Consider the following 18,224-nt stretch of genomic DNA (forward strand, 5'->3'; position numbering starts at 1 on the left):
CTCATTTCAGCCTTTCTCATCTCCCCAGGCAGTTCTTCTCTCCCTCTCCCTCCCAGACACACACGTTTATATTTCACCCAGTGCTGCAGCACTGGGAACTTTGCAGAGATCTGCTGCTTCACACGAGGCAGCACAGCTCCCATCTCTGTGTTTGCCCTTCAGGACTGCTCCCAACTCAAGCTCTCACAGGGATAGGACTGAGATTTGGCACAAAGCTGGGATCAGGGCACTGATCTGCTCTGGGCACTGCACCCCCTTCCCTGCTCTGTCTCATCCTCCCACAGCACCACACCTCCCTGCCCTCAGAAAGGCCAAATTTTGGCTGCTTCTTTGCTCTCTGCTGACTAAGTTTCCTTCTAATCTCAATAAAGCCTCCAGGATTTGAGCCCGACCAACGCAGATAAATCATTGTCTTTGGCCTGAAGAGTCAGCCAATTTAGCCTTGGCAGATTTGCTCCCTCAGAGGTCACTGAGAAGCCGAGAATTACTAAAGGCACTTGCTTTTTCTTGGCTTTGTGGTCAAAATCAAGTCCCTTGGTGACACTCTAACACCTGCTGTTCTTTTATGAGGGGAAAGGGCTGTGCTTCTGGGAAGAGGTAGGTTCCTGTGGTTTATGAGGCTTTTTCTCCCTCTGATGTCACTGTTATCCTGAAAACCCCCGAGTGACACTGACAACCACACTAAGGAGCCTTTGGGGGTTTGTTGGATGTCCAGCCAAATGTCCAACTCTCAGTTCCTTGTCTCTTCTTACTGACAATTTCACTAATTTCTTGCTGTAACTGTATTAATAAATTTTTATTATTCCATCATTGAAAAGAGCAGATACTGAATCTCTGCTTTCAACTCTCTTGAAAAAACACCACAAACCTCTCTAGATGCTGAGTGGCTTTCCAGGCTGGGAGATCTACTTCTCCATCAGTTGTATATGCTGATATCTGATACACAGCCTGTAGTTAATCCCAGGCCTGGATCTGCAACTGAGCAAGGAATTTGTGGGCTAGGACAGGGAATGCCTGAAGTGGGCAAAGTTTGGGCATTTCTGAGACAGATCTTGAAGTTTTTTCCTGGATTCCAATTCCAAGTAGACCATTGAGAATCCCCGACTGATGTGGTTTTGTGGACACCTGAAATGCCAATGGGTTGTTGGAGTCTTACCTGAAAAATTTAATTAATTCATTTGCACCTGCAGAAAAAGGGAAAGAAACCTCGTGTGCTCTGCCAGTGGTGGCCAAATTAAAGACTCCCAGAGGCTTTTGCTGCCACAGTTATTTCTCCTTCTCTGTGGGAAGAAACATGTCGGAAAGGTTGATAGAGGAGAAAGCGAAGACCTTCAGCACCACCAAGCCAAGCAATGGAGTGGAGCATCCCTCTTCCCAAGGCAAATCCCTGGTGCCAGGGGCCACATCCTGCCCTTAGGAATTCAGCTGTAATGCACAGGCAATAGCAGCACAGACCCAGGGAGGGGGAATTCACAGTCTTCTTTGCCACTTCAGTGGCAGCAGAGGCAAATTGGGTCTCTGTGGTTGCTTCAGCTGCAGCGAAGGTCTTGTGCTTTGGAGAGGCTCCTTGTCAGCATCCTCCAAACTACAAAGTGTCACCCTGGTAACTCCTGATCCTGCCTCGGCACGGCTTGTTCCGCGCGCTCTCTCATCTGCGGAGTTTAAAGGATGGAGCTGTCACTGGGGAAACGTTCTGACTCCGACATTCCCGAGGCAGACTGACAGAGCAAACAGAGTTCATTAAAGCCCTGCAAGGTGCTGGGATTCCTCTTTATATGGCAGTTTCAAACCAGATGTTTGTTTACAGACGGTTCCTGCAATTAGATCAGGGTAGGAATATTGCCCCTGCCCTGTGGTGGGTGGCTTTTGGGGACACCCTGCATTTGTAACCAAGATCAGAAAGCAAACACCAGCCATTTACTGTTTAATAAATATCAGATATGCCCCGAAAAGCTGGACTTCATCTCTCTGCATCCCCTTTCCCAGGATCTACAAAGCCTGGAGACCCTCAAAAACTGGCTGAAATGTCACCAGGACATGTTTCTCCACAGGCTGGAACTGCAGCTCCTCTCACTGCGTCCAGACCAGGGGGATGCTTTGCCACTCCCACAGTCCCTGCAGCATCTCCACTGTCCTCCCTGACTTCATCAGGAGTTTCACAGCTTATGGATTTCTTCCTTCTTCAAGGAAGATCCATTTCCTATATGCCATCCCATCATATTTGGATAAATCTTTGCAGAGATACAACCTGAAAGCAGGAGTGTGTCCACAGAGCCGTCTGTGCATCCCTCCAAGCCCCAGCCCCCTGAACAACCACCTCCCTCCTGTGACCTTCAGATGTTCGAGGCACGAGCAGTGACCTGGTTCTCTTTCCAAAAGGCCTCTGAAAACAGGAGCCTGATTTCACCTGGTGCAGAAGTGCCTTTTTTTAGAAACTCCCTCGGAAATACTAATTTCAAAGGTTCTGATTAAAGTATTTTGTTGCCTCTATCAAGGTGATTTTTCTTCTTTGTGAGCTTCTGTCTGCAGTTTTTTTGAGCACTTGCAGAAGTGGTGGCCACCTCTAGATGGTGTGTTTTACTCAGAAGAACTTTGTACCTGGCTCTTTACATAACTTCTGCTCCTCGTCTGAGGTTGCAAACCCTCTCCAACCAAACCACACAGATTTTAGTATTTCCTTGTTTTCTTGACTGGAGAATCTGGCTGCACAAACGCAAAAATAATAAAAATATGTTCCTTATATACTTAAAAAGAGATGTATTATATGGCACATTTGGTTGGACCTGTGAGGTATCTACTATGTGGGGTATCTACTGCCTAACTGATGGCATTGCCTGTCTTCTGGGTTCATTACTGTGCTAATTCATTTGAAACAGAATCTTTTTTTTTTTTTTTTTCAAATACTACTCTCTGCTCTTGTTCTTGAATGTAAAGGAAGAGGGAAGGAACAAATATGGATAATACCACAAGGCTAAAATGATGGTGGTGTTGCCATAGCTTACTCCATCCACAGTATTTATGCTTCTTTTCTCTGGACAGCATTTCCCTGCTTGAAGGAACAAGATTTAACCCAAGATAATTTAACCCAAGATAATTTAACTCCCCCAAGATAATTCAACCCCCCCCCCAGTTCTGGTCACTTTAGCAACACAACGAGGAGGACACAGAGAATTAATATCACTGGTTTGGGGCTGGGCATAAGGGCCGCTTGGTTTTGCTGGGTTTTGTTGTGGGTTCTATTTTACTTCATTTTATTTTTAAGAAATTGAAAGAACATGTAGTTGCCTTCACTGTTCTGGGGCGTAGGAATGGTACGGTCAAATTATGCAGGAGCAGAAAAGACACCAACCCGCTCGCACCGTCCAGCTGCAATGTACGGAGAGGAATCAAAATAGAATAAATGATTAAAAAAAATAAATTAGATCAAAAAATCTGCTGGGCTTTCATAAGCTAAAATGTTCTTCATAACACAGCAAAGGAAATTGCTTGTGCCGACTTCAATGGGTCCAAGATTTCCTCCATGATTTCTAACCTGAAACTGCTGCTTTTAGAAGCTTTTAAAAAGGCCTTGTATGGAATCAACCCTTCCAGTGCATTATGAGTAATATCTCCTGCTCCTATTTTACATCTCAGCTCAGCGACGGAACTTTCTTGTAAATAAGGGTTATTTCCACTAAAAGGCTGTTATGAAGTTCTCTCTGATGCTGAGGCTACAGTCTCAGCTCCCCAGCGTAAAGGAACACTTTAGGGTATAAATAGCTTTGTTACATCTGCTTAAATACCCTGTTTTCTCCAGGAGCAGCCCGGGGAGGAGCGAGGACACAGCCCGGGCTGCTCTGCTGCTGCGTGTGACATTCCGTGTGACATTCCTCGCTCCCCTGGCAGCGCCCTGACAAAAGGCCACCGGGCACGACCCGGCCTTTCATGTGGTTATCGCAGGGTATTGCTACAGGGTTTCACTTGGCTTTTACGAGGAGATTGTTCCTCCCGATAGCCCAGAGGCCCATAAATGCCATCAGAAGCACCTCTCCCGCCGACCCCTCTCCGGTTTTGTTTGATGTGACCCGGCTGAGCAGCCTCCTGGTTGTTGCTGGGTCCTGATCTGATGTGATGTTGTCCCTCGCTGTTTTCAGATGCTGGAGATGGGAGCTGAGATTCGTTCTTACAGCATTTGAAGTTCTTTTCTTTTTTTTTTTTTTTCTGACTTATATCCCCCAGTTTTAGCGTGGATGACAGACATTCCTTGCTGCAACACAGGAGCCATTGGGAAAAGACAGCACTCAGAGCCTTCTTGGAGGATGTCTCTGTCCCCTTCCCACTTCTTGGCCTCCTGGTCTTCTTCAACCTCCCACCCTCTGCCAGAGTCCCATTCCTTCCAGCCTCCCCTATATTTGTGCCTCCTGTTCACCCTCTTTGGGACCTCGACCCCTCCTGGCCCCCAACTCTTTTGTGGCTCCCACTGTCTCCAGACCTCATGCCTTCTTTGGCATCCAACCCATCTTTGGCCTCCCAGCCTTGTTTTCTGGCCTCCCACTTCACTGTTCAGCCTCCCACCCCTTTATTGCATCCCAATTCTTCCTAAACTCTCACCCCCCTTTTTGGCCTGACATCCACACTTTTGGACTGACACTCCCTTTTTTCCTGGCCATCCTTCTCCCATCCTTTCTCAACCTCCCTCCCCTTCTGGGGCTGCAATCCTGTTTTCCATTTGCAGCCTTTTTTCTATGCCTTTAACCCTGTGTTCGAGCCTGGCACCCCTATTTCAGCCCTTTTTCATCCTCTCACCCCTTTTTAGCCTCCTAAACTGTTTTGGCCTCTAACCTCCCCCCATCCTCCCACCCGAGTTTCGGCTGCCCCAGTTCAGGGGTCGGTGAAGGGCAGCACCACATCTGGGTTATTTTAGATTCAGGAAAACACACCTGAGAGGCTGTTGATCACATTTTTTAACAGCAGGTTGTTTGCAAGGAAACTGCTGAGAGCGTTTGCACTCGGAATTTAATCAGTCCCAAAATATTCAGAGGAGCCTCAGCAACAGCGCTGCTCTTCTTGTCTGTCAGCCGGGCGTCTGTGCAGGGAGAAGTGGCAGCTCTGCTCACACAGAGACACCACCTCTGACTTCAGCTGTGTCATCTTGTTTTCCTGCGTCCCCACAATCTTTTGGCCGTGGCTGAGCAGCAGCTGGAATGGTTATTGAAGCTGGAAAGCCCTCATGCTCTTGGCAGAGGGTGGTACCTCCAATGATGGTGGTTCTGCCTCCCCTGGAGCAGTGGCACAGGGCCAGGAGAGCCTGGGAAGGGCAGCTCACGGGGGCCAGGCTGGTCTCTCACCTCCTCTCAGCCTTGGTAGCTTGGGTTAAACCTTCAAAATGGATTTTTTCAATCCATATGTTGATGCAACAGCTTCTTCCCCAAATTCTTCACATCCCATTCCACCCTCTGTGTCGTTCTGGTTGGGAATACATTGGCTGTTCTTACATAGAAGACGTATTTTTAAGGTCTTTCATGCGCAAAGAAATGCATTTCCCAAGACGTGAAATTATTGTCAGCATCCTATAAAGCAGTGGTTGGACAGACCTTCTCAGATCTACCCCAGTTTTATCTCAGACTTGTGTAAACTCCAAAAAACTAGATTTGCAGGACAAATGTTAATGCTCCCCCTCCCATGCCCTTACCCATTTTGACAGTCAGCTAAGGAGGGTGAGTTTAATTTGTTATTCCAGTCATACTGACCATTAACCCTGGATTCTCATTTAGGACAATATTTAACCACGAGCTTAAAAAACCTTGAAAGGAGTCATTTTTATAAATGATTATCTGAGCCATTTGTCCCCCTCAAGGCCTCGAGGGTTAACAACAGGAACCATCTGCAAGGCAGTTATTGTGGCAGTCAATCCCAAAATACAAATAACTCAATAATTTGTAACAGACCCCCACCATTAGATTGTACTGTGCTATTTTCACTTATCTCAGTGCTTATTATGATGTTGCACTGATTTCTAATAATCTATCTGGCCTTTTCATTTGCTTACTGGTGCTCATGAGATTTAGCTCTGGTTTGGTACTGGAAAGCCAGTGAACCAGGCTGGACCTACCATTTTAATTATTCCAATTCACTGGATGAAACAAATCTAAATTAGGAAGTAACATTTAGTCATGTCACTGATGAATTCTTGTCATTGAGAGGAACAAATATGTGCAGTCATTTTGCCTTTTCAGGGTTCAGAGTTCAAGTCTGAGTTTTAATTTTTGCCCTGGAACCATTTTCTCCCATATTAACTCCATCTCAGAGAGAAAAGTCACCTGGTCCTCGCCTCACCTTTGCCAGCACCTCTGAAACAACACTGGAACACAGATTCAGAACCAAAATGATGGTCACCTGGTCACCAAAGCTCTCAACATACCTGTGCCCTGGAAACAGCCTCAGCTCCACGGTTGGAGGGTGCAAAACCCAGAATCTCAGCCCTGCTCGCAGAGGACATGAGGACAAGCAGAAAGGGAAGAGGCACAGAGATATTGTGATTTTTCAGTATAGGTGCAGCTACAGCCTGAGGGCATCTGCATCCTTAGTCATGCAGCAGAGGTGGCTTGTGCAGGGAATTTGGTTCCTGTGTTTCCCAGCGCTGGGGTTCTGTCAGGTTTTCCTCACTAGGCAGAGTCAAAAGGAGACAGGTGAGGAGTAAAAGCCCTGGAACAGGAGTGCGAGGTGGTGCCAGAGGTTGTGCAGGTGACACTTGCTATTCCTGAGTGGGAGCGGGGGCGGTGTTGGGAGGGGCGTTGTGCTGTGCTGGCTGGGGTGAGTTGAGAGAACGAGGTCATTAGGGATGTGGGGCGGCTCAGAGCTGGGTGTTGTGCAGCACCGGGAAGGTTTTACAGCTCAGCCTCACCTGGACTTTCTTGTTCTTACAAATTAAGGAGCTTCATGCTCATTTCTCAGGGGAGTCAGATCAGGTGCTTGCTCAGGAGGGTGCAGTGATTTGATTTTTAGACATCTTCGACCAGAGAGTTATACAAATAGGTTCTTCAGAAGGAAGGTCTTTCCTAAGCCAGACTTCCTTGCCTGGTTTCCCTCTCCTCCAAGGCAAGGCTGTGTTCCTGCTCCCTTGGCATTTGGGAGGGGTGGGCTGATCCCTGCCGCTGTTAGCAGAGAGGGCTGCGCTTCAGTCCCCATGGAAACAATTTGGAGAGTTCTCGAGCTTGTGTAGCATCGCTGAGCTGTGTTTTGCCTTCCTTTTCACTTCCATCAGGAGGGCTGCAAAGCTTTAACGCATTCATGTTTGAAAAGCACTTTGAGGTCCTTGAAGAAGGTGCTACAGAGGAGCGAAGTGTTATTACTGAGATTAACTGTTTCTGTTTTGCCCCGGAGTCACGGCTGTGAGTGTTGGCTGTGCTTGGTGGAAGCAGGATGAGAGCGTGAGGTCGTCCTGTATCCATGGCCTCCTGGAGAGCTCTTCCGCAGAATCACCTCGGCACCGAGGGAAGGCTGAGCAGAACTTCCACGACTGCAGTCAGGCAGGGAATGCATCCTGGAAAGCTCCATAGCCTGCTTTATGCAGGCAAAATGGAGAGAATTCATCAGGAGCCATGGCACCGCGGGGTTCAGTGCTTTGGCACAGCCCAAGGAGCGCAGAGCGAGTTAGGGCTCACCGGGGGGGATGGGGGTCCAGAGCTGCCTCGGATGCGAGGGGCACCCCCAGAGCTCTGTTGGAAGGCACTGTTTACTGCTATTAAAATACTCACTTCAGGGGAGCTTAAGGCAGCTGCAGTGGGGAGGCCAATTCCTGCTCCTGCCTGCGGTGTGCGAGTGCAGAGCTCTGGTCCCACCCGGAGCAGGGTAAAACCACACACTTGTCTGGAACTCGGGAATGTAACATGCTACACCCTGAGGGATTTTACATTTCTGTTCCCTACCAAGTGCCTCGGCACCTTTTAGGTGTCTGCTGCTGCTCTTCAGATCCACCTGAGCTCCTGCTAAATCCATGTCTGTACTTGGGAATCACTGCACATCTCTGGCCACTTCTGCATCTATGGGTTGGACTCCAGTTTCCCCATCCCTCACTCCCATACCTGCTCCCCATAGGGTGGGTCCCCTGCAAAATCCTCTCCAGTTTCTGGGCACACTGGCCTTCCAGCTCTGGAAGATGAGTCTGCAGCTGTTGCTGAGGGTTCCTGAGGACTGTTTTGTCTGGGCTGGATTTTTCCTCCCCTCCTCCAATTCTATGTTTTTTTCAGGGGTGGTGGTGGTATTGATATTTTTAAAATTATGTTTTTATTTTCTTTTTAATTAATTGTGTTTTCTCAAGAAGTAACAAATAATAAACACAAGCTGAATCTGCACTGCCTGCCTTGTTATGGGTACAGTGAGCCAGGACCACATAGGCCCATCTCTGCTCTTTAGTTCCAATTACAAATTGGAATAACAATTACAAAACCCAGCTATAAGCTGTTTGTTTTAACATGTAAAACAAATCGTTTTCCATACATGCTTTCTCCAGCTCAGTGTGATCAACTGAAAACAAACAACACCAAAAAATGAAGGGATCTATTTCCATCTCTGTAGGGTCCTCACCTGCCAGGCTGCCCAAACCTTGGGACACAAGGAGGGTGAGTGCAGCCAGGAGGGGCCCTTTCCCTCACAGCAGGCTTTAGTCAGCTTGAGGCACCCACAAGTACACCCTCACTTCATTCTTCTCTTCCCTGGAGATGCCCTGTCCCCATCCAACCCCTCTGTGGTGCCGCTGCTCCCTCTGCCCATCCTGCCTTAGTTCCCCTTCCCCCTTCCACGCATCCTCTCGAAGCCGTTGCTGTGATTCATTAACGCTTCAGAGACATCAGTCTGAACGGAAAAAACCCAACGGAACAGCAGGTTGTGCTGCTCTGTACATTTTCTATAGTGACTCACAGCTCTGACCAGGTAACTCCCCTTCCCTCTCACTTAGTCAGTCTCTCCCTCCCGGATGGGCTTGTCTGACTCCTCACTTCACTTATTATTATTATTACTCTGTTTTCTTTGCTCTTCCCTTCCCAGCCCTTGCCCTTCGCTGGAGCTTCAGGGTGGGAAGTTCTCGTTCGCTGACCTATCGCTCCTCATTCTGACCTGTCGCACACAATGAGGAGCGAAGGAAAACACTGACTGCAGCAACTTTGCCTATGGAGAGACCATACAGCAGAACTGCCCCCTCACCCCCCTCTCAAAGCCTGGGCTAGCACAAATTACTTTGTCATTGTGGTGAAACAAATAAGGCTTCGTTCTCATTACCATCCTGATGGGAGTAAACAAGTTTATTTACACTTGAGCACTGCTGAAGAATAAAGTCATAGAGAAAAGTTCAGGGTAGGTGGCCTGTCTTTGTCATTAGGGCCGGCTTTTACAAAATCACTGCCCGCTCGGCCAGACAGGCTGCTATTCAGGCAGGCCCGGGTTAATGAAAGTACGGTGTGTGCTTGTTAAAAGGAGGACTACAACACTTGTAATCATGGGTGGTCACATTTTTATTTAATGATACGTATCTTTCCTTTCCCCAGCCTTCGCTCGTAACCCTTTGCCTCCCACTCACTCGTCCTTCTGCAGTGACTAATTATGAGTCGCCAACTCAAACCTGATACAAGGGCCACGACGAGCTAAACCCACTTAACGAGTGATTTTTATTTTAAAACAGTCTCTTCATTAACAGCCCTCAGATTCTGACAAAGCAAAAAGCCCTCAAAGCGTGAAGGGCCCCACATGTGTAATTACTGGAGCTGAGACAATAATAAAAGGACAACGGCAAACAAACTTTCGGGAAGAAAGGGCTGCAAAACAGAACTGCTTCCTCTCTTTCAAGGCCTTCATGTGGCCCCGGTGATAAATCTGTTGGGACAAGGATACTTCAAAGCCAGAGGTCAAGCTCTGCTCTCACTCGAGCGAGTCTTACAATTTGTGTCAATGGAGTTTCACTCAGGCAGGAGGCTCAGACCTGCTGTTCTGCTCTCACGAAAGCACTGAAAGCCAAAGCCAGCCAGGATGGGGAAAAATATCTATTTATCTCTGACATGACCTTGCTGAAGTGCTGGCTACAATCAAGCTACACTAAAAACCCTCCGAACATCTCCCAACTTTCCTGCTATTTCTAACGAGCAACCAGTCTGAAGTGCTTGTGCCTAGGTTGAGGAGAAGTTCAAGCTCAAATATATTCTTTTTGCATCTACTGAGTGTATTAACGAGCTGCATGGAAGGATGTGCTCACACAAAGGCATCACTCACTCTGTATTTTCACCTGCCTGTTGCAGGCTCTTCCCTCTTGCTGTGGTCATGCACGGAAAGTTTGTCTGTCTACCAGCACCTGCCTCTCCCCACAGTCATCCTCGAACTTCACAGTCATTTTTGACAGAGGAGCAGAGATGTGAAGACACTAAATTTCTCCAAGTTTTAGAAAACCCACAGCTTAATGAGAAGCTGATGCTCCAGGACCTATGAATTGGCACCTGTCACTTGGGTATCTTACTCACAAACCTTTTCCAATGGCACTTACGAATCTGAAAACCCAAATTACAGGCAGTTTTGGGAATGGGGAAGGGTCCCTACTCAGTTAGGCTTTGCATGTACTGGTCACCCCCATCTGTTCAGGACAGGGAGAGCAAAATGCTGCAGGCAAAGCTCTGTGCAATGACAGTACTCAGCTGCAGCCCATCTCTTGGTTTCTTTGCCAGGTTGTGAAAGACCTTCTCACCCTGGTTCCTGCCCTACCTTGTGCTTCCCTCACCCAGAAGGGGCCAAAAACATCTGTCCCCTCATCCCCATCCGAGGCCTGGGGGCAGCACTCAAGTAGGAAGAGCTGCCACTGATACAAAGAGGAGAAGGAGGGACAGGAACGTGTCACTGCCTGCCCCAGTGCTCCCAGCACTCTCTGGCCCTGTTTTAACCTCCATTTCAAGGCATATTTATTATTCCAGAGGAAACAGCCTGTTGAGCCCATGAGTTATGGTGAGAGGGTGAACAATGGATTTCCAAACTGGGAGCAGCCAGAGCCTGTGCCTATTTCAGGCTCAGCAAGGAAGGCTCAGGTACCTAGAGGTGCAATCCAGTAGTGTTGTCACAAGTGTGTGGGATTAACTTCAGCAAAGCTCCCATTACTTTCTAAAAGTCCCGGGAACATTGGTGGCCATGAAAGTCCCCAAGGGGTTTGGTGGTGGGGCAGTGAGGCTGTGCCTGTGTCCCCAGAGCTCCTGGCTGAGCGTGGGTGCCAAGGAGGAGAGGGAATACTGCCCAGGGTGCCTGCACAGCAGCTGCTCTCTGCACACCTCATCCCCAGTGTGCATGTCCAAACCAGGGGGGGAAGGCACACGTGTCAGTCAGGGGGAAACTCTGAGTAAATACAGGCGGCAGGGGAAGCACCATGGCAGGAGGGGGGAAGGAGAGCATTGCTGAGGCTGCGGGTGACAAACAGGGCAGTGTGGCCTCTGATGTAGAGCAGACAGATATATTTATTAAATGAATATGCTGAGATAACAGGCAGTGCTGAAACAATGAGCATAACTAATACTCATGCCTTGAAAATCATTAACCTCCCCCAGTGCTTTACACACATTAGTGAGCAGCCCGTGGAGCACGGCTGCTCACCCTGGTGGGAGGCAAACTGAGATCCAGAGGGTGAGACACCCCATTTCCTGATGATGTCCCTCAATTTGGGAGCCCAATATGAGCCCCTCTAAACCAAAGGGAATGCTTTGAAAAAAGGAGATGAGAATGAGGGGGGTTTAATGCAGATTGACAGGAGCTGTGTCGCTGTATACGCAGCAGGGATCAATTCTGATGAAGAAAATTCAAAGTGAATATGTGAACCTCTCCTATTATTTACTGCTCCATGCTCAGAGGCAGAAACAAACCCAAGCAGGAAACCAGGAACAGCCAAGGCCAGGGTGGATGTGGCTTTGGGCACCCTGTTGTAGTGGAAGGGGGGTTGTAACGAGTTGAACTTTAAGGTCCCCTTCCAACCCAAACCATTCTCTGATTCGATGATTCTAAGGCTTCCCCTGAGCTCTGCAGTTGATAAAGGTATTTCTGGGTGTTTTCCTTCACCTTTTCCTCTCTTTTCCCTGCCCTTTTCCCCACCATTCACAGCAGGTATCACTGGTGGTGCGGGGGTTAATGAGCACTCACACCTTGCTACAGCGAGGCAAAAACTTATGAGTCTTCGTGTTGTCACGAAGGTGTTGCTGAGCTTACACTGCATGAAATATCCCAGAACTCCTGCAAACTGTGGGATTTAAATTCACAGGCTATAATTACAGAGTCTCCGGCACCCTCCCACACTTTGCAATGCCTTCACAAGCGGGAGCAGCAGGAACACCTGTCCCGGGCTCCTGTGGGCTTGTAGGTCCTTGCCTGCAGCCAGGCAGGGCTTGCTCCCTGGCACAGGGATTCCAGAAGAGCCTTCTGCCACTCTGGGATGACGGGGTGGGAGTCTGGACTCTGCCAGGTGCGTTTAGGAAACAATCCCAAAGCAGAGTCAGCGTGGTCACATTTACAAACAGGTGCTCCCAGCCAGGTTAACTCGATGCCATTTTATAGCCAACTTGATGACAGGCTTAGACACAAGGTTTGGAGGACTTGGAGAAGCAAGGCAATGAAAACAGCTTTCCTGGGATTGCTCCTGCCTGAGTGAGCCCAGGGAATATCACAGCTGTGAACCTCAGCAGCGCTCCCAGAACTCTCGGGGCTCCCCCAGATCAGCATCAGTACAGCAGAGCTGGTACTAAACTCGTTCCCGGGGGGCCAGTTCTGGCCTTGGATGCTGTGGTGTAAATCAGGTGCTCGTAGAAGGAGCAGGTTCACTGGGGGGTGAGGGAGTGGTTAAATTGGTGTAAACTTCCCAGTTACCAAAAGTGCCGTCCCGGGGTGCTTTGAGCCTTTGCTAGGCCAGTACTGCTTGAGGTGAGGGTCACCTCCACAGACAGAGGAGCATCTCCTGTGCCCCAGCAGGGATTTGGGTGGCAGGCAGGGTCCCAGAGGCTCTGGGGACAGAGCAGAGGGTTCCTCTGAGGTTCACCAGGGCCAAGCTGGCTGTTTGCAGCATGGATCCACCACGGTTCCCTCCATGGCTCACAGCAGGGTCTCCTCAGCGTGTTGTTGTGGAGCTGGTTGGGAGCTGATGTCATGAGCGGCTCTGCCCAGACTGGCACGGGCAGGCTTTGCACAGAGGTGGTTCTCTCTGCCTCCCAGGCACTTTTTGGAGAGCCCTTCCACAGCATCCTCCCCTCCCTGCCCCCACAGCTGAGAAGCAAGGTGAGGAGGAGGAGGAGGAGGAGAGCTTCTCAGGGCCACCTCAGGAACGTGGCTACAGCCTTACCCAACAAATCCTCCTGCCAAGTGGGTGAATGTGGATGCTGGAGCTGTCAAGGATATCCACAGCCACCAGCCAAAATGCAGCAGCAGGGTGATGGTGGAGCCTTGGGTTGTGTGAGGACAGGAACACTTCCCTCATGTGGGGTAAGTGCATTCACACTGAGAAAGCTCCTGGGTTCCTTCTCTCTCTCTATCCTTATGTGCTTAATATTTTTTTTATCCTGTGCTGGTGCTCATCCCATGGTGATATGGGGAGGATATTTCTCACCATAATGAGTTTGAGAGTTATTATTGGGTCCTCTTTGTGGCAGAAGGTGAGTTTAGTGCAGCTTTGCAGCAATGCCTGTCCCTGTATTTGTGTTTGCCTTTCCTCTCCACCCCCTCCTGGGCCCTGCTGCAGCCCATCGCACATGGCCCCCATACCTGGGATGAGCATGTTCCTCCTCAGCCTTCATCCCACCTCTGCCACAGCCATCTGCTCTCCTACCCCTTGGCTGCTTTAGTAGCAAGTCCTGGAGCTGCAGGAAGGACCTGCATGACCCCCCTGTCAGCAGTGTGCACAAACATCCTCTGCATCCCAGAGGAGCAGAGGTGATGTGGAACCTCCTCAGTGGGAGCAAGGGCCCTCTGAGGCCTCTGTTCCAGGCTCTCCTGGTGGGACATGTGCTGGGTCATCAGTGTGGCCACTGCAACCCCCCAGCAGCTCCTGCTCAGTCTGGGCTGACGTGACCCTGCCTGAACTTTCCACCACTTGTGTCCCTGGCTCCTCTCTGCCTGGATTTGGGCTGACACCGAACACCCTGAGCACGACTCTCATTTACTGGCACCCATTATCACTGTGGCTGTTGCTTTATTAGCCCCTACCAGTTGCTCCTCTGTGGTTTCACTCGGGGGTGACTGATGCAGGATCTGATAAAGGGCACCTGATATCACTGTGAATAGCTGATGTAAACTTAGCAGTCAGTCCTATGACACATCATGTGGGCAAATTAATAAACCCCTTCCCAATAAATTCAGCATGTGTCCTATAATCCTACTTCAAGGGCATCTCTTATGTCAGCATCACTAAGTTAGCTACTCTGCTCCCCTGGGAATGCAGCATCAGGACTTTTCGGGTCAGAGGGATTCCCCCTCTTTCCACTGTGACCACAGGACAGCAGCTCTGACCACTGTGGGAGTCAGGTTTGTTTTGGAGTTTTGGGTAGCTCAGAGTCAGACCAGTTCCAGCCCAGTCTGGCTCCTCCAGTGTGTGTGCTGCACTGCTGGGCTGGGACCCCAGCAGCATGTGGGACACTGGGGTCCCCACCTGCCAATAGGGAACTCATGAGGAATGACACTGTTGGGACCAGCATTTTCTACCAGCTGCTCATTCCCACTGCTGGGGCTCCAGCCTGCAGAGCTCCTGTGCTGCCACTGAGGTGGCACAAGACCCTCAGTGACCCCAGGTGCTCTGAGGGTTTTTCCAACAGGATCCCTGTGTGGCCTGGGCTCTGCTGCTGTAGGAGGGTGATCCCAGCCCCACTGCACTGTCCATGGTCTACTCTCAGCACCCTGTGTCTCAGCTGTGCTTTTCTGTGGAAATAACATCCAGTCCTGTGTGTGCTGGAGCAACAGGCAGCCCCTGCCCTGCTACACATCAGACACACTCCCCTCCAAAAAGGGCCCACTCTGCCCCCTGATTCCCACTGGGATCAATGTATTGTGGCTCCTCCAATGACCTATTAAATAAAAGGATTATTTTGCCCTTGCCCAAATGAAAAAGGAACCAGAGGGATATGAGAAAGGCAGAAACAGCATTGTAGTTTTCAGAGTCCTCAAATGATCTGACAGAGGACCCAAAGCATTTAAAGGAGGATTCAAACCTCTTTTGGCTCTGCATTTCTCAGTCAGGGCCGAGGCAGCGTTTGTCCCTCTGTTCCAAAGCGCCGTCGTGCCAACCAAGAGCTTTTCCGGAGAGCGGCACCGCACGGACGCGGCACCGGGGCAGCAGGAACCCCACGTGAGCCCAGGGCCACCCACGGAGCCTCTGCCTGCGTCACAGGGCTGAGTCCAGCCGTGGGTGTCCCATCTGAGGTCCTTCCAGGGCAGCTCCGAGGTCCAAGGCTCTCTGCAGAGCCCCCCCCCGTGCTCTGTGGGCTCACCCCTCATCCCCGTTTGCTGCGAGCACACAGCCCCTGCAATCCTGCCGCGCACACTCCGCCGGCTCCTCCGCATTGTTCCCCAGCGGATTTTTATTTGAAGGGTTTCATTAAATTATCTCACAACATCAGTTGGTACACAACTACAAATTAATTTAGTCAGTTTGCATTTTGGCTGACCTAATATTCATTATATTCCAGTCAAGTGGATGTGTTTGCTGTTTGACGGGTTGTTTCACGATAAGATACGTGGTCCAAAGTGCCGTGCTTAGAACCAGAGGTAATATTTACTGACACTCCACGCAAATACTGCAATTACCTGATTAATTATAGCCCTTCTATTTGGTTCTGCAGATCACACTCTTATCCCTCCCTTTCTCCCCCCTTTCCTCATTGCCATATTTGTATGTAGCAGATGGGAATAGTCTTCAGATCTATACAAAGCAGAACTGGCTGGTTTTTAGAGCCTAAACACTCTGTGGTCACTCAGAGCTCCCCGTCCCCAGTGCTGCAGAGGTTTGTTATGGCTGGGATGCATGGAGCATTACCAGTGCTGCATTTTAATAACAATCTCAGTCCAGGAGATTGGAAATTGGAATCTAAACATAGCCCTGAAGAAGGATGAAAAAGGAAGTCAAGAGGGACTTGGAAATGGTGTTAAACGTGCAGGAGTGCTGTAACTGCAGCCCTTCTTACCACAGAAATAAACATGCTCAGACCATGCTCTGGGGATGGACAGACAGACAGATGTACCAGGGAATGTTACTGTTATACAGCACTGTTCTTCCTGGGATCAAAAACACTTTAAAAATTCTGTGCAACTGAGCAAAATGCAGCTGCTGAAGTCACCTGTCCCTGCAGCAAAATGCTGGTCACACCAGCCTGGCACACACTGTCAGCTGGTGCCTCTGCCCAGGGTTTAATTTTTTTTTTTTTTAAGATGAAGTGGAGGGAAAGATTTAGGCAAGAAAATTTGGCTTCCTTCTTGCCTGACACTGTATTTTGCCCTTCCAATGTCAATGAGGTCATTCCTGATGGAGTGGAGTCATTCCTCCAGTTTAGGAGGGCCTGGAGATGGTTTTTTTGCAACCCAAGCCAAGGCAGAAGCTGCACAAGGCAGAGCCACAGCACCTCTGCCCGCTTAAGAAAAAGGATGTCTGTGATGGGAAGGGCTGGAGCACTGGAAGCTGCTGCCAGCTTGGTGGCAGTGGCACAGCAGGGGGATCTGCTTAGGAGATCTCCACATGGAAAAGGAGACAACAGAAAGGAGCATTCCAGCTCAGAGTGGAATTGCCCAGTTGGGGACTGGGCACCATCAGCCTCTGCTCTTTCTCACCTGCTTGCAGGTACAGCTCTTTCCTGCTGCCTCTTCCATGATCCCTGCCCAGTGCCAGGCTTCCTGCCCCCTACCAGGAGGATTCCTGGGGGCTTCCTTTTGTGCTTAAGCACCTTGCAGTCAGGGACCCTACAGCAATGCAGCCTCTTTATCTGACTGCCAAACCCATCAATGAGCTGATCTCCAAGGTGAAATAAAACCATGCATTACAAATGAAATGCTCTGTTGCTCTCCTTTGCCTCCTCCCATCACCGGAGATCTTTGTGGTTAGTCTGCAAGACAGCTCTTCCCTGCTAATTAACATTTAAAAGTGTTCCTCCCTCACCCTGCCACCGTGACACAGGGGCTGCTATCTGCTATCGCTCAGGTTGTTCCTTGAAATAATTCATCACTTGGGAAACATCAGAGGCTCATTGTAATCCCACAGACCTGGCCTAAAACCAAATCTGCCCTCCTGCATTCCATGCAGTAGTCTCTGCAAAGGCTGGCTCAGGATGTCAAGCAGATTTAATTCTTAGAAAACACCTTTCCGAACTGTGTGTGTCTGATTTTATGAGCAGGATTTTGTTTTCCATGTCACTAAATAGTCTGAGCAAAGAAAACATTCTGATGTGTGTGTGACCTGTGAAAAATCACCGAATATACCCGTGTTTCCACTTCTCTGTTAGAATCCCACCCTTACTTTGCAGCTGGAGACAGATATTGCCCTTTACTTTGCATATTTGCAATGGTTAGTACAAGGGCCTAATTCCTCAAAGCTTTTCTCTTGTCCTGAGAAATGCACAAAATATAATCCACCTCCATCCACAGCTTCCCATTCAGGAGCTGAGTAACTTGGGGGGCAAAGGGACTTGCTGAGTCCCCATTTGCAAGGGTCTGAGCTGCTGCTGCCAGCTCATGGTGTGCATTGCAAACCTGCCCTCGTGGCCCCCTGGGCATCAACATTGGAGGGATGATGCTCCCCTGTCCCATCCTGGTAACCAACCTGCAAAACCAGGGAAAACCCAACCTCTCCAGCTCACCTCCCTCATCCTCAGGGTCCCAAACCATGCTGACAGATGCTCCTTGTTCTCTCTGTTCATGGCCCCATTGCAGCAGCAATGAACTCTGGAGGTCTGAACAGTTTTGATCCTGCCTCTTTCTTTTCCTTCCAGGGATATTCCCACTGCCAGATGGAGAACAGATTGGTTTCAGTGTCACCCAGCCATTACCCACCGCCAGGGAGCTGGTTGTGCTCAGACTTTGTGCAAACACCTCGGAGGCTTTGACCAGCAGAAACCAGGGGGGTTTGTGCTCAGGCCTGTGGCTCCTTTAGTCAAGGGAAAGAGCAGCAGAGTGCGTGCTCTCAGCGCGGCCCCAGCCTTGGAAGGTGGAGGAGAAGTGTTAAATCGATGACAGTCAATGTCTCCAGTCTAAAGCAGCAGTTCCCA

The sequence above is a fragment of the Chiroxiphia lanceolata genome, chromosome 12 (genome assembly GCF_009829145.1).
Source record: "Chiroxiphia lanceolata isolate bChiLan1 chromosome 12, bChiLan1.pri, whole genome shotgun sequence".
Lineage (NCBI taxonomy): Eukaryota > Metazoa > Chordata > Aves > Passeriformes > Pipridae > Chiroxiphia > Chiroxiphia lanceolata.